This window comes from Cyprinus carpio, chromosome B20, assembly GCF_018340385.1.
Source record: "Cyprinus carpio isolate SPL01 chromosome B20, ASM1834038v1, whole genome shotgun sequence".
Taxonomy (NCBI): domain Eukaryota; kingdom Metazoa; phylum Chordata; class Actinopteri; order Cypriniformes; family Cyprinidae; genus Cyprinus; species Cyprinus carpio.
This window is the reverse complement of record NC_056616.1, coordinates 19082891-19107066: the sequence shown is the minus strand read 5'-3', so window position 1 is coordinate 19107066 and position 24176 is coordinate 19082891. Positions and strand designations below refer to the sequence as shown.

Here is a 24176-nt window from a genome sequence, read left to right as displayed (position 1 = left end):
TATGTTATGTTCCTTACTGCTGCGTTAGTGTTTTGTAAAATTCCTGTGATCTTTCCCCTCTACTTTTCCAACCGTTTTCATTCTGCCTCACAGCTCCAGCATTCTCTATCATCTCATTACCTTCTTTTGTTGCTCTAATGTGTTAGTGTAAATCTGTATGTCCATATGTGTGTGTGAAAGAGTCTCAGGCTGCGTGTTAGTCTGATGCAGACGGTGGGCTTTGTCTGTTTGCTCTGTAATTTAGCGGCATTCTCTAACAAGGCTGCGTTCCGATCACTATCGATTTCTTCATCACAATCAGGGGCAGAACAGCCGAGCTGAACTTGCCGTCAGGAGTTCATCCTCAACTCTGAGCAGCTCACCCCGTGACTAGAAAGAAAAAAAACCCCACAACAACAAAGGAGAATTATCCTTCAGCCTCTACTCAGTTCGAATTGCTCTTACCCAGTTCCTGTCAGTATGGGCTCCTGCACTGTATTTTTCTCCAAGCTACTGAAAGACAATCCCAGACGAACAGTAAATTGAAAGTTCTGAGAGGAAAATGAAAGAACTTGGATGTAGTTTTATGGAATTGGCATTCTCACCATTTCCCCTCTGCGTCTGGGTCAATTTGACAGAGTGCAGCCGAGTTGCTTTGAAATCTCTTCAATAGCTAAACAGCTAATGAACTTACACAAACCTCAGCAACCAGCTCTAAACTCTGCCTCACTTCTGTGGGTGTGCATTAGGAATGGCTCATTGGCTCGCAGACCGAGCAGGGGCGGATATTTCATTTGTGTGGTGTTGGGAGTTAAACGTGTTATGGTTATAGGTGCAATGTGCACTGCAGATATTGGATTCTCTAATGCAGACAGATTAAAGCACTTGCAGATTATATTTCTAAAGACCATATGAAACTCCAAGGGCCACGGTTAATGACATTCAGGTTTTGCAGCACACACGAGCACGCAGTGGGAGGGGGGAAAAGAATTGTTGATTTTTTTTAAGTTCTCTCAGCAATGGTCTAAATATCTGTCCGCAGTAATGCCAATTTGTTTTGCTGATTTTAATTAGATTGTTCACCTAATGCAAAATGTCTCATTTGCCAAATACATGAACTGCAATCCTATGAAGCATTGTGAAAGATGATGGAAAGATATGAAACTATTGATTTACAAGAGTCTATTGCAAAATGTGTGTGTGTGTATATATTTTCTATAAATGTGTATATTATTATGGGGAAGTCGTGGCCTAATGGTTAGAGAGTCGGACTCCCAATCGAAGGGTTGTGAGTTCGAGTCTCGGGCCGGCAGGAATTGTGGGTGGGGGGAGTGCATGTACAGTTCTCTCTCCACCTTCAATACCATGACTTAGGTGCCCTTGAGCAAGGCATCGAACCCCCAACCTGCTCCCCGGGCGCCGCAGCATAAAAATGCCTGCCCACTGCTCCGGGTGTGTGTCACAGTGTGTGTGTGTGTTCACTGCTCTGTGTGTGTGCACTTCGGATGGGTTAAATGCAGAGCACGAATTCTGAGTATGGGTCACCATACTTGGCTGAATGTCACGTCACTCACTATATATAGTCACAGAACAGCATTCACTTGAACTATTTTTTTTTTTTTTTTTACTTCAGTCCAATGCATCCTTGCTAAATAAAAATGTTAAAAACCTGAGCTCAAACGTTTAAACAATAGTAGTTTGAGATTGTAGGGAAACCAAGTTGTGTAATTCACATTGCCTCATGGGAATGTGCAGTCACTGCAGTACTCTTCTTGTGTGATTTCTTTCTTTCTTTTTTTTTAAGGGATTACTTATTAAAAAATAAAAAAAAGTTTAAGAGCTCAGGGTTATACTTTGTTGATTTATGTGATGTTGTATTGTTATAGTCACTGTTTTTGAGCACAACTGTCTGCTTCCTAAAGTAAAAAGTCTTTTCATTTTCTTCATTGAGGATTTGATGCTTATCAATAACTTATTACCGATAATCATTAAAAAAAACAATTCCCCAGTTTAGATTTTTTACAATTTTTTACTTCAGGAACCCACCAGTTGCTCCCTATAACAGTGACAAATAACAAACATCATTTAAGTATAAAAATAAGCCCTCAACATCGCCATACAACAAATAATGAATAGTGTATTTTGTGTGAAGAACAGCAGGAATCAAGAGAGAATTAGTTCAGTATATTATTAACTTTTGGTTCAATACACAAATAGGCCTAATCACACAAAACGCTGATGTCTTATTCTGCCTAAATGTAGCTGAAGGCAACATTGAAATTATCCAGAACACCACAGCTGTTGCACAGAGATGCTCATGAGATTGTGTTGTCATTGAAAGAGCAGTTTTTGATATTTCTCCTGTAGTGATTCTGTCTCACCGGCTATTGACTAAAGACAGGTGATTAATTGCCACACCTGAACGTGTCCTTCCCGTGGGTCTCCGCTACATGCCACTGATCTCTTTCTCTCTCTTTTTTCTGTCAATCTCTGTCTCTCGTCCACACAGGTGTTTGTGGAGAGTTTGTTATGTTCAGGACGAGAGGAAAACATCCGTCTGGCTGGTCAGCTGATGCACTGCAGCGCCGTGTCAGAGGACACTCCAGTCAGCATTTCGCTCCGTGGCAAAGCTCATGCCCGTGTGTCATATAGCTGCAGCATGGAGCTGATTCTGGCTGCCGCCTGTGAATACTTCAACTCTTCGGCCACACTCAGTGACCCCTGCATGAACCTGCCATGGTATGATGTCCAAAGATCTTCTGATTTGTTTAGATATTGTGTTTCATAGTCATATTGTCCTATCGTCAGCCTGTAAAATCGCCGATACACGATATTATCGTGCTAATTTTTTTATTTACTTACTTAGTTTCATAGCCGGAGAGTGAACCAAGTCCAGGGTGCAGCTAAAAGTAGGCCAATGTTAGTGTAATCTATTACAGCAGTGACAGACACATATGATCTCCTGTATGGAAAGATGTTACCAAAGCTGACAGTTATTCATTTTCACCTGTACAAGTGAACAGAACACTGAGCATCAGCAGCTCATGAGGCGCATTGGAGTGACGTCAACTCCCCTCTTGGACTAATTGGCTAGAGAAGAAGCTGTCAATCTAGAACTATTGGACCAGTGATGACACTTAAGCCGGTCCTGATTTACATGAAACTGCAACATTTTGAAAAGCAAGCGCAGAATGTGGAAACAAGCACAAAGGGAAATACAGCAAAAGCATACAAATAAAAAATATCACCAAAAAAATGTCTGAGCGCACAAAAAAAAAAGTGCAAGTCGGATAATTTTGCATTAATATTTCAGTTTTGTGCAATATGATTTTAAATGTTTAAAGTTTTGCTTCATGCTTATTATTTACATTTTTTGATTCACAAGTACTATTTTTTGATCCATGACATTTGTTTGCCAATCTGAAAACCTTGCTTTCATTTTTACAATTTACATTTTTACTTGCATTTTTAAATTTTGGTTAAACGCTTGGTTGTTATTCTCTTTCAAATGTTCAAATTTAAATAGTTTGTAACAGATTTAATTTATTAATTTAGTTACTTATTTATTGTGAACAATTACTTAAATTTTTATTCTTATTCATTTATTTATTTATTTTTTTGTTTTTCCTGTAAAGATTTTTATTCGTTCATTTCTGGGATTTTGTAAGTTTTTTATTATTAAAATTAGTTATTAAAATATAATAATAATAATAATTATTATTATTATTATTATTATAACAGTTAATTTATTTTATTACAATTATTTTATTAGTAGTAATAATAATAATAACATTATTAGTAGTAGTAGTAGTACCACTACTAACAACATCAACGACAATAATAATAAAATAAAATAATAAAAAATAATAAATGATTTTAATTATGCAAATACATCTTAAAATACCTCTAAATAAATTAATTATTGTTTTTTTTTTATTATTCACTTTTGACAGGAAACACACAGATAGATAGATAGATATATAAACGTTTTCATTATTATGCAAATTTTAAAACACCAAAATATTGGCATAACCACTGGAATAATGTAAGTGAGCATGTGCACTCATATCGAGAAATATGAGCTGACAGGGGCAGGGGGTGTCGAATCAAACTAGTTCGGACCAAGCAATCAAACCATGAGTGAAAATAGCCTGAAACTACCTCTTCAAACTCTGCAGTTTTTTAAGGAGTTTATGATGAAAGAGGAAGAAACCCCGCAGGAATCAAACCGTCCAACGTCATTCTGGTCTCCTGCCTGTTATGAGTCCAGCCCTTCACATTGGCTATTATTGGTGTAATTAGCTGCCATAATGAGAGATTGACTCCATCAGAGACAGACAGTCGGTCGCTCACTTCCGCCCTGCAGCTCTAGGTTAATGTGTTTCCAGTCTCTCTGTCTGCTGTCTATTTTTGTTTTGTTGGGCTGGAGCGCTAAGGGTGACAGACTGCGGCCCCTGAGCGATGGGCCGTGTTGCAAAGTGGGTCAGTAATTAGGCCGTCATCTGTTCACGGGCTAGAAGCTGGACGGGCCGCCACTCCATATGCTTTCACACACGTCTCACGTCACTGTCATTCTCTTACTCGCACATGCCACAGACAGACAGGGAACTTGGACAGTAATTATGAGCTTAATGTTTAAATTATAACACTTTTGCCTCCACTGAGAGAGAAAGAGACTGTGAAAGATTGAAAACAAAATGGTGGGAGAATGTGAATGTGTCTGTGAAGGATTCTGGGACAAACTAGGACTGGAAAGAGAATGACTGATTGCCTCTTCGTTGAAAGAATCAGTAGTCCAGATTTGGAGTCAGTAGTTCTGAAAGAATTTTAGTGGTTCTATTTAAAGGGATAGATCCCTCAAAAATGAAAGTTCTGTCATCATTTAATCATCATTTACAAGTCGTTCCAACCCCATAAGATGTTAATTCGTCGTTGAAGCTGAAACACAGATATTTTTATATTTTTTTGACACTTCAAAAAGTTCAGAAAGAGTTCAGAAAATAAATCCAAATTTATTAAGTGGTTTAATCCTAGTCATTTTATATGATTTTCGTATATAAACATTGATCAACACACATATAAAGAGCAAATCAAATATGGTAAACAGAAGATCACCCATACTTGCTTGATGGGTCAGAACAAACCTCATTGAGTCTCTGTATCAAGCAAGTACGTTTGAGCTTCTTTTGACCATATTGGATGCACTGCAGTTGTCTGTTATTACTTTTAATGTCAATCATACAAATAATTTTTTTTTCTTGAGGGCGATTTAAAAGTAGTCTAATTTAAACTATTGGATCTCCAAATAAATGCATGTTTCCTCCACAGACCACTACTAAATGTTTTTGTTGTAGAAAACAAAAATGATTATGTAGCCCTACAAGACAACCCCTTCTAGCAACTACCTAGCAACCACCCATTCCACCTTGCAATCACCTTGCAGTGTCCTAACACCCATTTTAGTATAATGGTGTTGGTTTTTGCATGGCACTTACTTAAAAATCCAATTTTGTATTTTTTTTGTGATATATTGACTGTGTTGAGTTAGGCCATCCAACTTTGTAAAGAGGTTAAGAACAGAAACATCTGTTGTGGATTTTCAAACTAGGTTAAAATGCAAAATAAGTTCCAAAAAAAATGACAGAATGCTAAAGATGCCCTAGATCTCTCTTCTGTTCCTGTCTAAGTGTCCCTTTGTACCTCTTCTTTCAAACACTGAAATAAATCATATGTATGTGTCTAAATGATATATGAGGTTTTAACTAGGTACTAGGATTATTTTAAAGGGCACCTATTATTGCACGCAATGTTGTTTGAGCAAATGTGTGTTGGCAGTGCATGTACACAACCGCCCTATAATGATAAAAATCCACCTGCTCCTTTTTTAATCCCCATAAATCATAAGCAGTGTCTCAGAACAAGCAGTTTGCAGAATCCGTAAAATCTGACATCACATTTTACAAGCCCCACCCACGACTGTGGACAGACACTGCCCTATTAGCAGATAAGCCGCACACAATCTGCAATGTTTATCCTCATGTAAGAGCAGTTAAAAGCAGCATTCCAGTAAAAATGTCTTCTTATTAGAGCTACAGAAATGATTAATTCAAGAGCAGTGAGTGATTTTCTGTTTTTATGTTATTGTTTGGATCATATTTACAGTGTAGAGAGCAGTAGGTACTGTATATTATGCTGCTGTCACCTAATATGTTGATCTAATATAAACATACAATTTATTTCCCAACTGTTTAACTTCACAGACATAACATCTGTTTTTGTAACTTTTGTGTTTTTAACAAAAACTTGTGTGTATTTGACAGTTTAAGCGCAATAAGACATGAAAGAGAGCTTGGTTTAGTACTCACATGCTGCTTGACAGCCGCACATGCTCCTGAGTACACATGCACAGACCATATATATCAGAAGTTTAATCTGATATGGCTTTCAAATGCTTGATTTCAGTGCAATAGACATGATAATCAAAACCAAACAGATATTTTTTTTAGCAGAGATCTGAGGAATGAGCTGTAAAGGCACATCCGTAATTGAAAAAAGGGGACTGGGAACAGCAGCTCATTTGCATTTGAAGATACATGCACAAAAACAGCCTGTTTATGCTTCCACTCAAAATAGGCATATTCAGAATTATATAATAAATGATCTGTGTATAATTAAAAAAAACATCACAGAAACATACCTCAAACACATGATACACATATAAAATCTATTAAAAACAGTCATAATATGTTTCAACAAAAAAAATAAATTTACATGTTCTGCATTTGCCAAAAATATTAAACTAGGTGTGCAGTTTTATTAAAATAAAAAGGGACAACCTAAAATACGTTTAGGAAAATATAAAATCTCCACATTTCTGGGTTATTAGCAATGCTAAATGTCCACATTGAATTTCAGAGACTAAGTGCTGTATCTTGGCCTTGACAAAAACAGGCAAGTCGTCATCGCATACGGTCACTTCCTGCCAAACAAAACTGAGAAAAACACTTGTAATTATTAGCTTACTGAAGCTAATCAGAGGCCTTCATTACAAAGACTGCTTTAGCCCCAGGAAGCAGAGGACTGTGCATTGGGAGTTTAGAGCGGTTGTTTCATGTTGAATGGGTTTTATGGGGATTTTGAAGATAGCTGGTGCTTTCACGTACATTTTAATTGTAGCGCAGTTGTCTTGGAAACGACTTGAAACCATTTGGGCTGCTCTGACAAGTTGGGCAGAGTGTTTTTAAAGTGTTTAGTGGAAAGAAATTGGAGAGGTGTGGTAAAAGAACATAAGGGTTTTCAGCTGTCTGTGCTTCAGAAATCTGGTGGGATTGTGATGTGGTGAATTGATGATGATGATGATGTTATATGATATATTAAGAATTTTATATAATTTGTTATAAATAAAAATACTTCTATATTACTTTTTTAATATATACATTTATGTGTGCATATTTATATATACATGTAAATATACACAGCACACACACATATATTATGTAAACAAACTTATTCTGGATCAGACTAATCGTAATTAATTTATTACGTATAAAATTTATATTTCACTATAAAAATAAGAAATTATTTGATCATTTAAGAAAAAAGATGTATGTGGGATCTGCAATCCCAATATTTATAGTCATTTTATTTTCTTAGTTTTTAAACATTAAACCACCAAATGTTTGTTTTGACAGAAAACTGCAGGCAAATTTTAAAGGTTTTCTATTGTTAACTGCAGCAGGATTCTAAGAACTGCTCATTACAATTTAGGGAATGTGATAAATGTGGATTTCAGACATCCACTAATATCACCCTGAGTCTAATATAGTTTAAAGTCATTACAAAATTATTATTATTATTATTAGTTTAATTAAAAAAAAAATTTGATGCCACTAGGTTTGATATTTTTCTTATTTAATGCAATGACATTAAATGTGGCTTTGTTCTCCAAATATTTTTAAGAGTCCAGAGTATTTCCTATTAGCCTTTGCCTGCGTGTGTTGCATGTTAATTTAGCCCAGGAGAAATACAGTTTGATTAATAAGTATGCAGTCATTTAGCAGACACTTTCAAATAAAGCTTTTTATGTTACACTTATTACTTGCACAGTACACGTAGTTGCCTTACTCAAGGTCACTGGTGATAGTTTTAAACTACAACCTTGTGGTTGCTCACCCCAGATCACAATGCCACACCACTATGATAAATATGGTGTGTACTGTATTTGTAGAAAACTGCTGCGTAAGCTCCTTAAACTGTTTGAAGGGTAGTATCATTTTTTTTTAATATTGGCCAGTATTTGTACGACCCACAGTAAATCTTATGCAAAGCGGAGCTGGAAACAGTCTTCTGGGTCCGATTGCAGTGTCACTGAAAATAACTACCATGTAAACCTCACAGACTGTAGAGGAAACTACTTGAAAAATACTGCTGCATTTTGTTGTTGTTGTTTTTTCCTCAAGGTCTTAAATTGAATTATTATTTTTGCTCTGCTTTCTCTGTTGTTACTGGCTTGGCTCAAAAGTACACCACTAGCTTCCCCAGGTCCAGCTGTCTTGGCCAAACTATATTGGAAAGTGACAGCAGAGCTGGCCCGGGATCTGTGCTTTTATTTGTTTTTTGGTCTGTCCCCGTTGTTCTATGAAGCACATTTATTGCAGCACAGATGTGGAGCAGACGCAGGCCTCTGCAAGCCTCTGATAACAGTATGAAAGCGATGTGATGTCAGCGTCTCAGTCTGTAATTAAGAAATAAGAAGAATCAAAACTCATTTGAAGGAATGGCTGCTGCTTTTTTCTGTTTTCGTTTTAAAGAAACAGTTCAATCAAAAAAAGAAAAAAAGAAAATATTGGTTCCAGACCAATATGAGCTTCTTTCTTCTGTGGAACACAAAAGGAGTTTTTTTATTTCCGGAAAAGTAAAGCAGTTTTGGGTGAACTGTCTGTTAAATGTTGTATTTTTAATCTTCTTGGTGTGCCCGTTAGGTCGTGTTTGCTGTTGATCACGGATTGTCCTTCTCCTTTCCAAGAGGAATTGGATCTCATCAGCGCCCTCTCTTGATTGGAGCAGTTTGGCGTGAAGGTTCTTCCCTTACAAGGTAATGCAGCACTAAGCTATTACTACTGTTTCCAGGAGATTGGTGCTCAAGCTGACTAAATCAGCTAGATCAAATCCACCATTGAAAAATAAGCCCCTGATGCACCTGTTTGTGTTTATGGCCCTGTTCGTGTTTGCTTTTCCCGTTTGGGTTGAGGTGAAAAAAATCTCATAAAAACAGACAAAAGTAAAATGTCAAACCAGGGCTGGATGATGTATGAAAAATATCTGTTTTTCAGACTAGTCATGATATTTAAAATGCACTAGTGTTCAAAAGGTTGGAGTCTCAGTAAAAAAAAATGTATTCTAAGAATTTTTTTTCAGCAAGGATGCATTAGATTGGTCAAAAGAATACCCTTTTAATTTTAAAGAAGTTTATTTTTCAAATAAATGCTGTCCTATTCTATTCTTTTCTATTCAAAAAGAATGATTGTAGTTTCCACAAAAAAATATTAAGCATTAATTGTTTTAACACTCATACTGTAAATAGAAATGTTTGTTGACCACCGAATCGGTAAATTAGAATGATTTCTGAAGGATCATGTCACACTGAAGACTGGAGTAATTGCTGCTGAAAATTCAATTTTGCCTTCACTAGAATATATATATATATATATATATATATATATATATATATATATATATATATATATATATATATATATATATATATATATATATATATATTTTTTTTTTTTTATTATTAAAATAGAAAACGTTTGAATGTTTAAAATTTTATTCTATTTCACTGTTACTTGTTTATACTGCTTTTTTTTATCAAATACATGCAACCTTGGTGAGCAGAAGACTTTAAAGGACATTAAAAAACTTAAATATCCCCAGCTAATTTCATTATGTATTTCCTCTGAAATGGCTCAAAATTGTCACTTTCCCTATTATTTGACCAAACAGCCATTGTTATTGCAATAAGTAAAATACAGTAAAAATCTAATTAAAAAAAAAAATGACACATCCATTTAATGCACATTTTTTTCATAGATTTTATGTAGGTGAACATTTGTGAGAAGGTTATTTACTAATCTTTGTCTATGTTCCAGTACAGCAATAAAAAAGCATTTAACAGCCACATGCATGTATTTTTTATTTATTTATTTATTATTTTTTACACAAAAACAGCTTTATGCATGAGGAAAGCCATTTGGGTCAACCTTTTTGAGCATTATCGCATACAGATAATGCAATAGTGCAATAGTCAAAAATTGACTTTTTTTCTTCCTCGAGAGTACATGGAGTGACTCTCCTTGGTTCATGCTGTGAAAATTGAAGAGTGTATTAAGGATCTGTTACAGTCGTAACATGCATTACACAATACATGCTTTGCAATACATTATTTATTTAGCCGTTGCACCATGACTAGCTGTTTTCCCCCTCAGAGTATTTCAGGTATTTCAAAGCAGTTCTGTTGTGCTCAGCCTAGCTGTTTTGACTCAAGAATGTGTCCTGCGTGGACTTGTGTTAATTAAAACTGGCATTTTTATTGTATTACTGACACTGTCCTCACACATTTCCATTTTCAGTTTTCTGCTAGATAGTCTATTGAGGTTACAAAAGAGATATCCAGTAAAACCAATGTTAATATTCAATCTGGAGATTTAAAACGGACAGTCCTCTATTGCTAATCTGTTGTTGTCAGTGAAGCACATTTGTGAGGAAACAAAATCAAGATATCATTGATAATACAGCACAAGTGAAAAGTGAAGTAAAAGTACACATCTCTAAAAAAGGAAGGCCTCTTTAGCCCCATGTGTGCTTCTCCCCTGCAGCATCCTTTTGAAGAAGTGAAGAAACTGTTTTATCTAGTCAAGGCAAGACTGGGAGAAACTCAGCTCTCCTTCCTAAACTTACGAATACATCAAGTGGAAACTCTCCTTGAGCTCATTCGCCCTTCTTGACCCGAGTGACCTGAGAGTGGCTGTCTATGCACTTCAGTCTTTTTCCTAGCAGGCGAAGTTATACACCCAACTGTCAGCCAACGGGGAGCTGTAGCCTGCCTCAAAGCTTGTCTTACTGCTTAATTTATCTGCTTATTTCCCATCTTCTCCTCCAATTCATTTCAATCTGCACTTTTCAACTTTACAAGTAAAAGAGTGAGCGTTAAAGCTAAACTGTGATCAATGATGCTCCCGTTCAAGTAAACACTAACCTCTTAGTGCCACACACAGATGCGTGGCTGTTTTTGGAAGCAGGTTAATGGCTTTGGCAGGTGCTGCTGATGGCTGGCTGGTCTGTGTGTGGTTCAGGTGCTGCCCCCGTGGTGTCTCCTCAGAATATGGAGCTGTCTGCCCCCCCGCAGGCCTGTAACTCGCGGGCCTCTCGGCCCCCTGCCTGCTTCAGACCAGCGTGACCTCCAGCACAGACCACTTCCAGCTCAATATTTTAAACTGTGCTCAGTCAGACAGCTGAGACATGCTTTGTGTCCATCCAATTACCACACATCACAAGTACTTGCCTGTTATGACAGGAAGTATGGAGAATGCATGCAGTGAATTTGGTGTTTTTCATATTTATTTTTTATTTTTTTAGTTTAGATCTTTGCTGTGTTTTAAATGGAATGCTAGCTAATGCACACTGCACAGTGATATTTAGGAGAAATATTTGCTTTTGTATTTAATAATATTAAAATTTTTTATATATACATTCTAAATGAATATTTTTATATACATTTTCATATTTTAATTTCTTTTTAATTTGCAATAATTTGAAAAATAGTATAATTTCTCAATGATTTGTGATTTATAATATTATTTGTAATAATAAAATTCCACTATTTCTAGTGACCGCTGTACTGATAGTTTGCTATCAGTATTATTTGAGCCACAGCCACCCCAGAACTTACCCCAAAGTGATTAAAAAAAATAACAGAAAACAGCATATCACTTTATCATGAGTATCTGTTTTTACTGCATTTTCATACTGACTGCAGATTTTTTAACTGTATTTTACTGTTAAAAATAATATAATATAATATATCTCAATATTTATGTATTTGCTTTGAAATGGCACAAAGTAGTACAAATTCCCCATCATTTTGACCAAAAAGCCCTTGTTGTTAAATAGATAAAAAATCTTTAATGCAGTTAATAAAATACTGTGAAAATATATATAAACATTACATTGACATAAAAAAAGTGAAGTGACGTGACATACAGCCAAGTACTGTATGGTGACCCATACTCAGAATTCGTGCTCTGCATTTAACCCATCCAAAGTGCACACACACAGCAGTGAACACACACACACCGTGCCTTGCTCAAGGGAACTTCAGTCGTGGTATTGCTGGCCCGAGACTCAAACCCACAACCTTAGGGTTAGGAGTCAAACTCTCTAACCACTAGGCCACGACTTCCCCTACAGAAGCAACATTAACCAGACAGGATTCAAATCCACACCTTTAGAGGTTCAGAACCAGTGGCTTAGCTGAGTGCACCACTCAGTTGACACACAAAAAAAGTATATCTGTCACATCCAGTTGTTTATGTTGGGCTCTGCCTAAATATATGGCCTTGTGAAAAATAATGTAAGGAGTCTCCATCTGTAAGTGTGTTTTTGTTTAAATATATGTTCATGTGACAAATTATGCACAGATTACCAGATTGTTTGCTTCATATTTTGGTTAGTTTTATATTGCATTTCTGCTAGATCTTAAATTTTGGTTTTTGTTCTTTTCTCTCATTCCCTCTTTGTCTCTGCAATGCGTCTGCGGATGGACCGTCTATCATTGATAAAGGAGTGCATCTCTCAGTGCCCTACTGCCTACAGACAGTCCACTCTCCTCCTCAGCCTGGCCAGGTACAACCGAATGAAAATTCCCTCAGCATCGGTCCATTTATGTATGTCCGTTGCAGAAAAACACTTGAATGGAAGTATTTCTAGCTACAAAGATTCATCAACACTGTCACAGACAGCCTGCCACAGCAGTTACAATGAAAAATGCTCACATCAGTTCTTGGCATCGCTTTAGCCAGGGCTTTGTTTTAGTCGTTAGTCAGTGCAGTCCTCGAAAGTTATAAATATTTTCATGCCATTCCAAAATGACAAGACAGTCGTAGCAGAAGGCGGCGCATCACAGTGTCTATTTCTTGTAGATTAGACACAGCTAATCTGTAAACTTTCCAGTGTGCGTTTAATCTGTATTTGCAGAGTCAGCAGCATCGTGTCTACAGATGAATAAATAGATGAATAAGCATGAGTGAGCGATTGAATGAATAAGTAGACATTTCTTTGAAGTATGCTTTGCTCAGGGGTTAGAGATTAATATTAAATCGGACAGCCCAGAAAGATGCGCATCAGTGATGTGACCTCATGTATCTACAATCAGTTATTTCCATGAATCAGCATGATGTCAGTAAAACGAAGGGATTGTTTAACGATTGGTCTCTTGCTTTCTCTCTCTCTTTCTTTCTTTCTGAAGTAAATCCATTGCACAGTTCATTGCACAGGGTGCATGTGTGGATCGAAAATATCCAATTTATGTTTGTACATGGCCACATGACAACACAAGCTGTGTTGTCGGCTGCAGATAATTGGTCTGCACTGTTTTGTCCCACATTTGGAATGTTTGGCTTTCTGTGTTTCTCCAATGCAGAAATTGGCAATGCGTAATCTAAGACTGGGGCAATTTTGTGGTTGAACCAATACGACCTCCAACAAAATTGAGTCCTACTGACAGAATAAATGGGCACAAATTGCAACCATGGTGTAAATTAGGTAAAAAAAAAATGTTTACCCCGAAAAGGGTACAAAATAGATCCTGGAGCCATGCACTGATTTTATATATATATATATATATATATATATATATATATATATATATATATATATATATATATATATATATATATATATTATATTATATATATAGTATATATAGTTTTTGAAGTTGGTATATATAGGAGCACACAGCATAAATGTGTGTGTATGCATGTGTGTGTGTGTATGTGTGCGTGTGCGTGTATATATATATTTATATATATATATACAGTCATGGCCAAAAATATCGGCCCCCCTTGGTAAATATGATCAAAGAAGGCTGTGAAAATTAATCTGCATTGTTAATCCTTTTGATGTTTTATTTTAAAAAAATCACAAAAATCTAACCTTTCATTGGATAATAAGAATTTAAAATGGGGGGAAATATCATTATGAAATAAATGTTTTTCTATAATACACATTGGCCACAATTAATGGCACCCTTTTTTTCAATACTTTTTGAAACCTCCATTTGTCAGTTTAACAACTCTAAATGTTCTCCTATAATGCCTGATGTGTTTAGAGAACACCTGACAAGAGATCAGAGACCATTCCTTCATCCGGAATCACTTCAGAACCTTTAGATTCCCAACTCCATGTTGGTGCTTCTTCTCTTCAGTTCACCACACTCATTTTCTATAGGGTTCAGGTCAGAGGACTGGAATGGCCATAGCAGAAGCTTAGTTTTGTGCTCAGTGGCCCATTTTTGTGTTGTTTTTGAGGTTTGTGTTTGGATTATTGTACGGTTGGAAGATCCAAACATAAAAGAGACAGTCACTTAGTGATTTTTTTTGTCTGTTGGTATTTGATAGAATCCATGATGCCATGTGTCTAAACAAAATGTCCAGGACCTCCAGCAGAAATATAGGCCCACAACATCAAAAATACAGCAGTATATTTCATTGTACACATGGGGTACTTTTTATCCCTGTGCTCACCAAACACATCTTGAGTGTTTGCTGCTAAAAAGCTAATTTTTAAGTTTCATCTGACCATAGAAACCAGTCCCATTCGAAGTTCCAGTCGTGTCTGATACCTGAATATGCTGGAGTTTGTTTTTGGATGAGCTAGGAGAATTTTTCTAGAAACCCTCCCAAACAACATGTGGTGATGTAGGTGCTGTTTGACAATTTTTTTTAAGGTTTTCTGACGCAGAGACTCAACTTTTTTCTGCAATTCTCCAGCTGTGGTCTTTGGAGAGTCTTTAGCCACTCAAACTCTCACTGTGCATTAGGACGATATAGAGACACGTCCTCTTCCACACAGATTTATAAAATTTTCTGTTGATTGGAAATTCTTAATTATTGCCCTGATGGTGGAAATGGGAATTTTCACTGCTCTAACTCTTTTCTTAAAGCCACTTCACTAATTTTTAAAGTTATCTCAGTTATCTTTTGCTGCACATCAGAAATATATTCTATGGTTTTTCTCATTGTGATGGATGATTAAGGGAATTTGGGCTTTGTTTTCCCTCATATTTATATTTCTGTGAAACAGGAAGCCTTGGATGGATAATTTCATGTTCATAATCACCCTGGAGTGCTCAAAATTGTGAATATGAATGGGAATATACTTCTGAGATATTTTACTCATAAGAATTTCTAGGGGTGCCAATAATTGTGTCCAACGTGTATTTGAGAAAAACATTAATTTTATATTGATATTTCCCCCCATTTTAAATTCTTATTATCTAATGAAAGGTTAGATTTTTGTGAATTTTTTAAAATAAAAGATCAAAAGGATTAACAATGCAGATTAATTTTCACAGCCTTCTTTGATCATATTTACCAAGGGTGCCGATATTTTTGGCCATTACTGTATATATGTTATTACATTACATTACATTTAGTCATTTAGCCGGTACTTTTATCCAAAGCTACTTACAAATGAGGAGAATGGAAGCAATCAAAATCAACAAAAGTGCTATAACAAGTGTCAGTTAGCTTAACGCAGTACACGTAGCAAGTTTTTTTTAAATTATATAATAAATAAAGAGAAAACAGATAGAATACAAAAAAGATTAGAAAAGCTAGGGTTTTTTTTAAAAGAAAACAAGCAGTAAATGAACAGAGAGCAAGTCTCTAAAAGGAACTTTTGTTAAAGAATAGAATTAGAATAGAATGTGCTAAAAAGATGGAAGTGATGTGTTTTTAGATGAGTTTTGAAGATGGCTAAGGACTCAGCTGCACGGATTGAGTTGGGCAGGTCATTCCACCAGGAGGGAACATTTAATTTAAAAGTCTGTGAAAGTGATTTTATGCCTCTTTGGGATGGGACAATAAAGCAGTGTTCACTTGCAGAACACAAGTTTCTAGAGGGCACATAAGTCTGAAGTAATGAATTTAGGTGAAAGGGTGCAGAGCCAGTGGTGGTTTTGAAGGCAAACAGTAATACCTTGAATTTTATTTTATTTTTTTAACAAAATGGCCAGTGAAAGGAGGCGGTTAACCTTCAAAAATATTGATCATCAACCTTAGCTCATATAATATTTATGTAGATCTCTCTCTCTCTCAATTTTTAATTTTACTTATGTATTATTTTTTACACTGTTTGTTTTAAATGGGGTGTGCTATTATTCCATGTGTGTGTGTGTGTATATATATCAAAACAAATATCAGATGAAGTGAGTCGTACTGTTTTTATCCACTTTTAACCTTAATATTTGGTATGTCCACCTTTTACAGCAATTACAGCAGCACATCTCTCTGGCATAGTGCCAACATATACCACCCACCACAAAAAAACCAATAATAATCAACAATTTTAAATAAATATATATACATCATCTGAAAGCTGAATAAATACGCTTTCCATTGATGTATTATGTTATGACAGGACAATATTTGGCCGAGATACAATTATTTGAAAATCTGGAATCTGAGGGTGCAAACAAATCTAAATATTGAGAAAATCGCCTTTAAAGTTGTCCAAATGAAGTTCTTAGCAATGCATATTACTAATCAAAAATTAAGTTTTGATATATTTACAGTAGGAAATTTACAAAATATCTTGATCTATCTTGAACATGATCTTTACTTAATATCCTAATGATTTTTGCCATAAAAGAAAAATCAATAATTTTGACCCATACAATGTATTTTTGGCTAATGTTACAAATATACCCCAGCGACTTAAGACTGGTTTTGTGGTCCAGGGTCACATATTTCCTGAGAACTTCAACACTAATGTTATACCATGCCTTCTGCAACTCAAGCCAAAGGCTTTCCTTTAAATGTACAAAAGAGCTGCCCAGTTTATTTTCCAACTTACCCCAAATTTGCTCAATTGGGTTGGGATACGAAGCATCTTGGAGACATTGCCACAGTTCTTCTGGATTTGATTTCAGACTGGATGATGATGAGATCAGATCTCTGTGTGGAGCACTGGCTGTTGTCAGACTTCCTTTGCAAAAAAAAAAACAAAAAAAAAAAAAAAACGGGTTATTACAATTACTGGAAAAAATTTTGGAATTGTAAACTCACATTTCCTACTGACACACTACAGCAATAGATAGAAATAACCATTTCTAGCTGGTGAAAATACTAGTTTTCTAATCATTTTGGCCACCACTGTATGTATGTACAGTTTGTATACTGTATATATATATATATATATATATATATATATATATATATATATATATATATATATATATATATATATATATATACTGTATGTATGTATGATGGTAAAACATTTATATTATTACAAAAAAACTGCTTCAAATAAATGCTGTTCTTTTGACTCGTTGAATTATATAATATTTAAAGAATATTTTTGGGTAACTATTGATTTTACGATCAGTATTACCTAACATGATAAAAATAAGTCCCGACAACAACAACCACTACTGTATGTTTCAAAAGTGAGTTATCCTTCTGGTAAAAATTACATAAGTACTGTTTTGCTATAAAACTACAAAAAAAAACACAACGGCAACATTGTAAGGTATGAGTTCAAACCAATTCACCAACTACGTTCTTTTTATTTTTTGTCGTAGGCTGTAGTCCTGTTGGAAAAACCAGACCATGAAACTCAAGGTTAAAACAGCACATAAAAAGGAATATATCCAAGAAAAAACAACTCTGATTAGCGCAAAATATACGTTATTTTTCGGTGCCGTCGGTGGAGCACTTTTGTCAGACTTCCTTTGCAAAAAAAAAAATTACAATACTGGAAAAATTTTTGGAACTGTAAACTCACATTTCCTACTGACACACTACAGCAATAGATAGAAATAACCATTTTCTAGCTGGTGGAGATACTAGTTTTCTAATCATTTTGGCCACCACTGTATGTATGTACAGTTTGTATACTGTATATATATATATATATATATATATATATATATATATATATATATATATATATATATATATATATATATATACTGTATGTATGTATGATGGTAAAACATTTATATTATTACAAAAAAACTGCTTCAAATAAATGCTGTTCTTTTGACCGTTCTATGCATCAAAGAATAATAAGAAAAAAAAAGACTATATTATTGTGTTTTTTATTTAAATAAATCTTATCAACCCCAAACTTTTGAACAGTGGAGTAATTTACAATATTTATAATTATTTGGTCTTTTCTTTCTTAAATTAGATTGAATGATTAAGCTTGACTTGAAAGCAGTTAACAGTTTTTGTAAAATTAAGAAACAATAAATTATTCACACTCACAGTTTTAACAGGGGTAACAGCTAAATATTGAATGAATTATATTACAGCATATTAACAATAAAATCACAGCATTGCTATACATTGTAATTGTTGAATATCTCAGAAGTGATATACAGTAGGACAAAATTAGCATTTTAATTGCTGATACACATATTTTGATATTTTATTCTAGCTATTTCATGATAGCTTTATGTTATGATAGCTTTTACTGTAGAATTATCTAACATATCTAGTTAATTCTACTTAATTCTCACATCAAAAAGCATGTTGTTGGTGCCTGTAAAAAAAAGTCATGGAACACCAGAGTGTTGCCTGTTTGTGGAAAGTATCACTAGTTTATAGGAGTCATATGATGCGATTTCAAATTTTCTTTTCTATTTGGGGTGTTACAAGCTCTTGGTGCATAAAGAAGATCTGTAAAGTTGCAAAGACTAAAGTCTCAAATCCAAAGAGATAGTCTTTATAAAAGTTAAGAGTTAACCACTTCTACCTAAAACAGCTCGTTCTAACAAGCCCCCACATCTCTATGTCACTATGTGGGAAGATTTGCATAACACCGCCCAAATGTTCACCCAAAGAAAGAAGCTTTTAAGTAACTTTTATTCTCGTTGTTGCCGCCGGCTCCATGTTGTGGAGACACTTTGTGTTTCCTTGTGAAAGCGAAACTACTTTGTTTGGTAGTGGTTAAGTTGTATTTACAACACTGTTCCAGAACAGTTCAACCAAAATATTCAGAAGGGTGCAGCGCATTTTATGGAGGACTGTTTCCTGATCCTGGGAGAGAAGACTACAATCGATTACAATCGAAATCTTAGATTTTCAGAATGCATTGCGATTCCTCTGAAATCGATTCTGAGCTTAGATTTTAACAGCAGTCATGTAATTTCACCTTAGCTTAGAATGCTTTTATGACGCGAGATTAATGTAAACACAGCCCACTGTGAACACCTTTGTAATTCGCTTTAACCTTTTTGAATTTTATGAATTATTATTTTAGGTTCAAGTGTGTGTAAGGATTTGGAAACAAGCAGAGTATGAGTGTTTCTAAAGCATGCAGTGCCATCTGCTGTTCAAAACTAAGCTCAGAATCGATTCAAGAAAGAATCGTGGTACATTCGTAAAATCTCAGAATCGATGCTGAATCATTTCTCGATTCGCGATGCATCGATTTATTTTCCCAGTCCTAGTGTCTACACTGGATGCGAGTGGTGCGGCATGACGCAACAAAATACAACAGAACTTATTATAATCAGTGTTGCTGTCTACACTGGATGAAGAAAAGTGGACACTGAAAATAGATGATTCAAATGTGAATGGACTGAACAGCTTTGAGTGAGTGAGTGAGTGAGTAATACCATCTTTGTTATGGATGTTGGTTCGCAGTGAGTTCACAGTTTAAACGTAAGTTTATTTTAGCCTAATTTATTTTCAATATCTGATGTAAAATATCTATTGTTGCTTTTACTATGACTATAACATCACGCAAAATAATAAGTATGTTGTTCCTGCTGCAAGGTTGCAGAAAATAAAAACCATTTCTAAAATAGAATTCTGTGTCGCTTATTGTCAAGTTAGAGCAAAAACTACATGGAAAAGATACTTTTTATCGCATTGCATCACGTCTGGTTGGGACACACAGTGTTACAGTTTGATCCCCCCAAAAATCTAAGTTTAAAAATATTAATGCTGACAGATTTAAAGCTGCAGTCGGTAACTTTTGGGGCTCGCGTCTGGCGGAAGAACATTGTAGCCGGAGCTACTTCTCTCTGTTTACATCTATGGCGAGTCACGCAGGTACTGTGCTACTCTGCAGCGTTGCCGACCCCAACCAGACTAAAATAGTCCGAATATAAACACTTATTATAGGTGTACCGTAGTGATTCAGGATAAGACAAAAACACGCTTTGGAAAATGGATTCATGATGTACTCGCTCATTATATATATTTTTTACATTTTCAACACAAAACAACACTGTGGCACAGCCCTGCGCTGATTGGACCAGAAAAGCCGGGAGCGGTGGATTTTGTTTATATTGGAGAGTCAGTGGCCCTTGGCTTGGTATTGTTGGCAGAATTCGGCCCTCTGTGAAAACTAATTGAGAAACCCTGATGTACAGTATGTGGAAAATAATGTGTTTTTTGAAACTTAAACCGCATAAACACATTCCTTTACACCAAATACACAAAATAATGTTCTTTTTGCAACAACATATGACCCCTTTAACATTCTTTCGAATCTCTTTCGACCACTTATTTTGTGAGCCAGCATGAATGTCAGCTGTATTCTCATAGGTGAAGCGATCAGTTCTTGTGTTGGTTGCAGGGGTAATTGAGGTGACTCTCTTTTCCTCTGTGGATGTCAGGCGGATCAGTATGCAGGACGTCAGAAGCTCTTCTTGTCGTATATAGTGGAATTGATTAGCTCTCTATGAAGTGACTGGGTGTTTGCAGTGCTAGTGTTTGATGTATTCACCTTGGCTTACCCTCGACTAATGGCCGTAGGGCTGTTTTGTTTGTGCGTGTGTGTCAGTGCTCCTGCGCCTGTATCTGCACTGGCATAAGAGAGAGGTGAAACGAGGAGAAACGGGCAACAATAAATACTCCTGATATATCAAGACTTCCGTGTCACACATAAATCAGTTTGGAATAAGGAGATATGCTACTTCCCGTAGTATCAACCCTTTTGATTTGACTTGCGAATAATCATATCCATGGGATCACAGGCTTTTACACACGTGCACGCTCATGCTCACTCTCACTCTCACTCTCCTGCCTCCGCTCGTATTATTGCCTGTCTGGCCTTTGATGCTCGACACACACTTTAATGAAAAAGACAACCCCTATCACTGTTTTCATCAGGCTTCGTGGTCTTTTTTCTTTTTTTCTTTTGGACCGAGATCAGAGCTGTGTAAGAGGGCATTCTCTGAGATGTGATTGTGATATTTGTGCAACATCTAAACAGCCTTCCAGGAATTTATCAGAAAAACATCTGAAAGGAAATGAATTTACTGCTGAGCAGTTTCATATTCTGGACCTTTGCACTTCCATCAGACTGAACATTTGAATAGTAAAGCGATGTTTTGTGGCATATTTGTTAATATATGATAGTGATCAGAACATTGAGGAGTGTAAGCGTGAACTTTAAAGTGAGTGACAGTTTCTTTGATTCATTTAAAATGAAATGAAATGTGCTGCTGCTGCTGATAATAGACAGGTTTAAAGGAATAATTCATCCAAAATTGAAATTTAGCTGAGAATCTACTCACCCTCCAGCCATCCAAGATGTAGATGAGTTTATTTTGTTAATCAGAACAGATTTGGAAAAATTTAGCATTACATCATTTGCTCACCAATGGATCCTCTGCAGTGAATGGGTGCCGTCAAAATGAGAGTCCATTCAGCTGATTTAAATATCACTATAATCCACCAGCAATTAACACAAGCCCAGTTCATCAGTTAATGTCTTGTGAAGCAAAAAGCTGCATGTTTGTAAACAACAAATTCATAATTAAGATGTTTTTATCTTTTAAACCATTGCTTTCTGCTAAAATATGCATGCATATAATGTCCAAAGTATTGCTTCCAATATTATGCTTTCAATATATCTCCAGTAAAAAACTTGTCTCATCTGTTAAGACACCTTTATGATGGATGTGTTTCTCAGCAAGTTATGTAATGCTAAATTTCTCCAAATCAGTATTGATAAAGAAAACAACTCATCTATAGTACATCTTGAATGAGAGAGAGTCAGTTTTCACTAAAGTTTTCATTTATTGGTGAACTGTTCCTTTCAGTGTTCCAGAATTTGTCATATCTCATGGTTGTGTGATGGTTTTGGTGTGTATTTAGGTGATGATGAGGTCAAGAGGAAGGGTCAGATGCTCACTCTGCTGGCAGAACAGGCTGTGCACTGTCAGGACTTCAAGGCCTCCTACTGTACATCCACTGCCAGGATCTGATTGCTGCAGGTAAGCCGCTACAGCTTGACTCTAAATCTCTCTTCACTTTCTACTTTGTTTTAATCCAAGAAATGCACTGTGGATTTTCAGGGATCAGACTTTTGTATTCTTGAAAATCTTACAGCTTAACAGTTTTAAAAGAAAGGTCCTCTGAAATTATATAAGGACGAAATATTACAGTACACACACATATATATATAGTTTTTACTGTTCCATTTTTTTTTCATGCACCAAATCAGCATATTAGAATGACTTCTGAAGGAGCATGTGGCACTGAAGACTGGAGTAATGACTGCTGAGAATGCAGCCTTGTCATCACAGGAATAAATTATTTAAAAAATATTTTAAAATAAAATAAAATACAGTTATTTTAAATTGCAATAATATTTCACAATGCTTCTGTTTTAAATGTATATTTGATCACATAAATGCAGCATTGATGAGCATAAGAGTCTTATTTCAAAAACTTAATGAATTCTTAACCCCAAACTTTTGAATGGTACTGTGTGCAAACAAAATCTTAACAAATGCATATGAGGAAGATTCACTAAAATAGCTTATTGATAATGTAATATAACTTTAATGAGTGTTTCTGCTGTAATAAAACTATCTTCAAAAGAGTCCGGGTTCCCACAGTGTTTTTAAGCAGGTTCCTTCAAGACATTTTTATGCTGGTTTGGCTAGAAGTTGCTTTTTTGGTGTTTACCTAAGTAAAGTTTGAATAACAGAATGTTCTGAATGTGATCAGCAGGCCCATCTTTATCATTCCAGTCAGATGCATCTGTAGTCAGAGCTCAAAGGTGTGTTTTGTGTGTGCGCTTGTGTGGTGCTGTTCAGTCAATGTGCCATCAGATATTGGAAAGAGACTGGTGTTGCGTACGTGTGTGTGTGTGTGTGTGTGTGTGTGTGTGTGTGTGTGTGTGTGTGTGTGTGTGTATGCTTCAGGCTGGGGTAGATTAATGCAGGCTTGAGAACAGAAGATGTGCTAATCTCTGATTGCTATCGGCAGCGGTCTCACAGCCTCACTAACATCAGTGTGGAAAATGGGTTAGCTTCTCTCCTGCTTCACTGTGTAATTATTCAGTCACTTGTGGAGAATGAGGAAGAGAGGGAGAGTGCTAGAGATTAGAAAGATTTACTGAATACATGAGGCAATAAGAGCCACGGATGAAAAAACAAGAATAGAACTGAAACAGAATCTTGACACTATGCTATAGCTAAAGCCGTGGAGCTACTGGTGCTGAAGGATTGTGGGTTTTGCTGTTTTCGTTGTTATTGGGCAGATGTCTATCTATCTATCTATCTATCTATCTCTCTATCTATCTATCTATCTATCTATCTATCTATCTATCTATCTATCTATCATTCGTTCTATTATTTGTTGTATCTATTATTCTATCAATAGTCTGTCTGTCGTTCTGTCGGTCTATCCATCAACTTTTGAAACTTTCAATCTAGGTTTATCAAATCAGCATTGATTGACAGACTTTCATTTTCTAGTTGAAAATCACTTGCATAGCAGCTATATTATTCCATTTTCATTCTCTTTTTTGAATTAAAATTCAAATTGTAATTAAATATTCATGAATTGAATTGAAATTTAAAAGACAGTTCTGAACCGCACTCAGGCCCTGGAAAACGTTGGTTGCTAAGTGCTCTCTGTGACTTTTTTTACAAGTCGAAACAT

General features: G+C 35.7%; 1 pseudogene; it reads left to right on the top strand.

Annotated features, from left to right (window-relative positions):
- LOC109113147 overlaps positions 1-24176 on the top strand; it is a 169151-nt pseudogene that overhangs the window by 50190 nt on the left and 94785 nt on the right.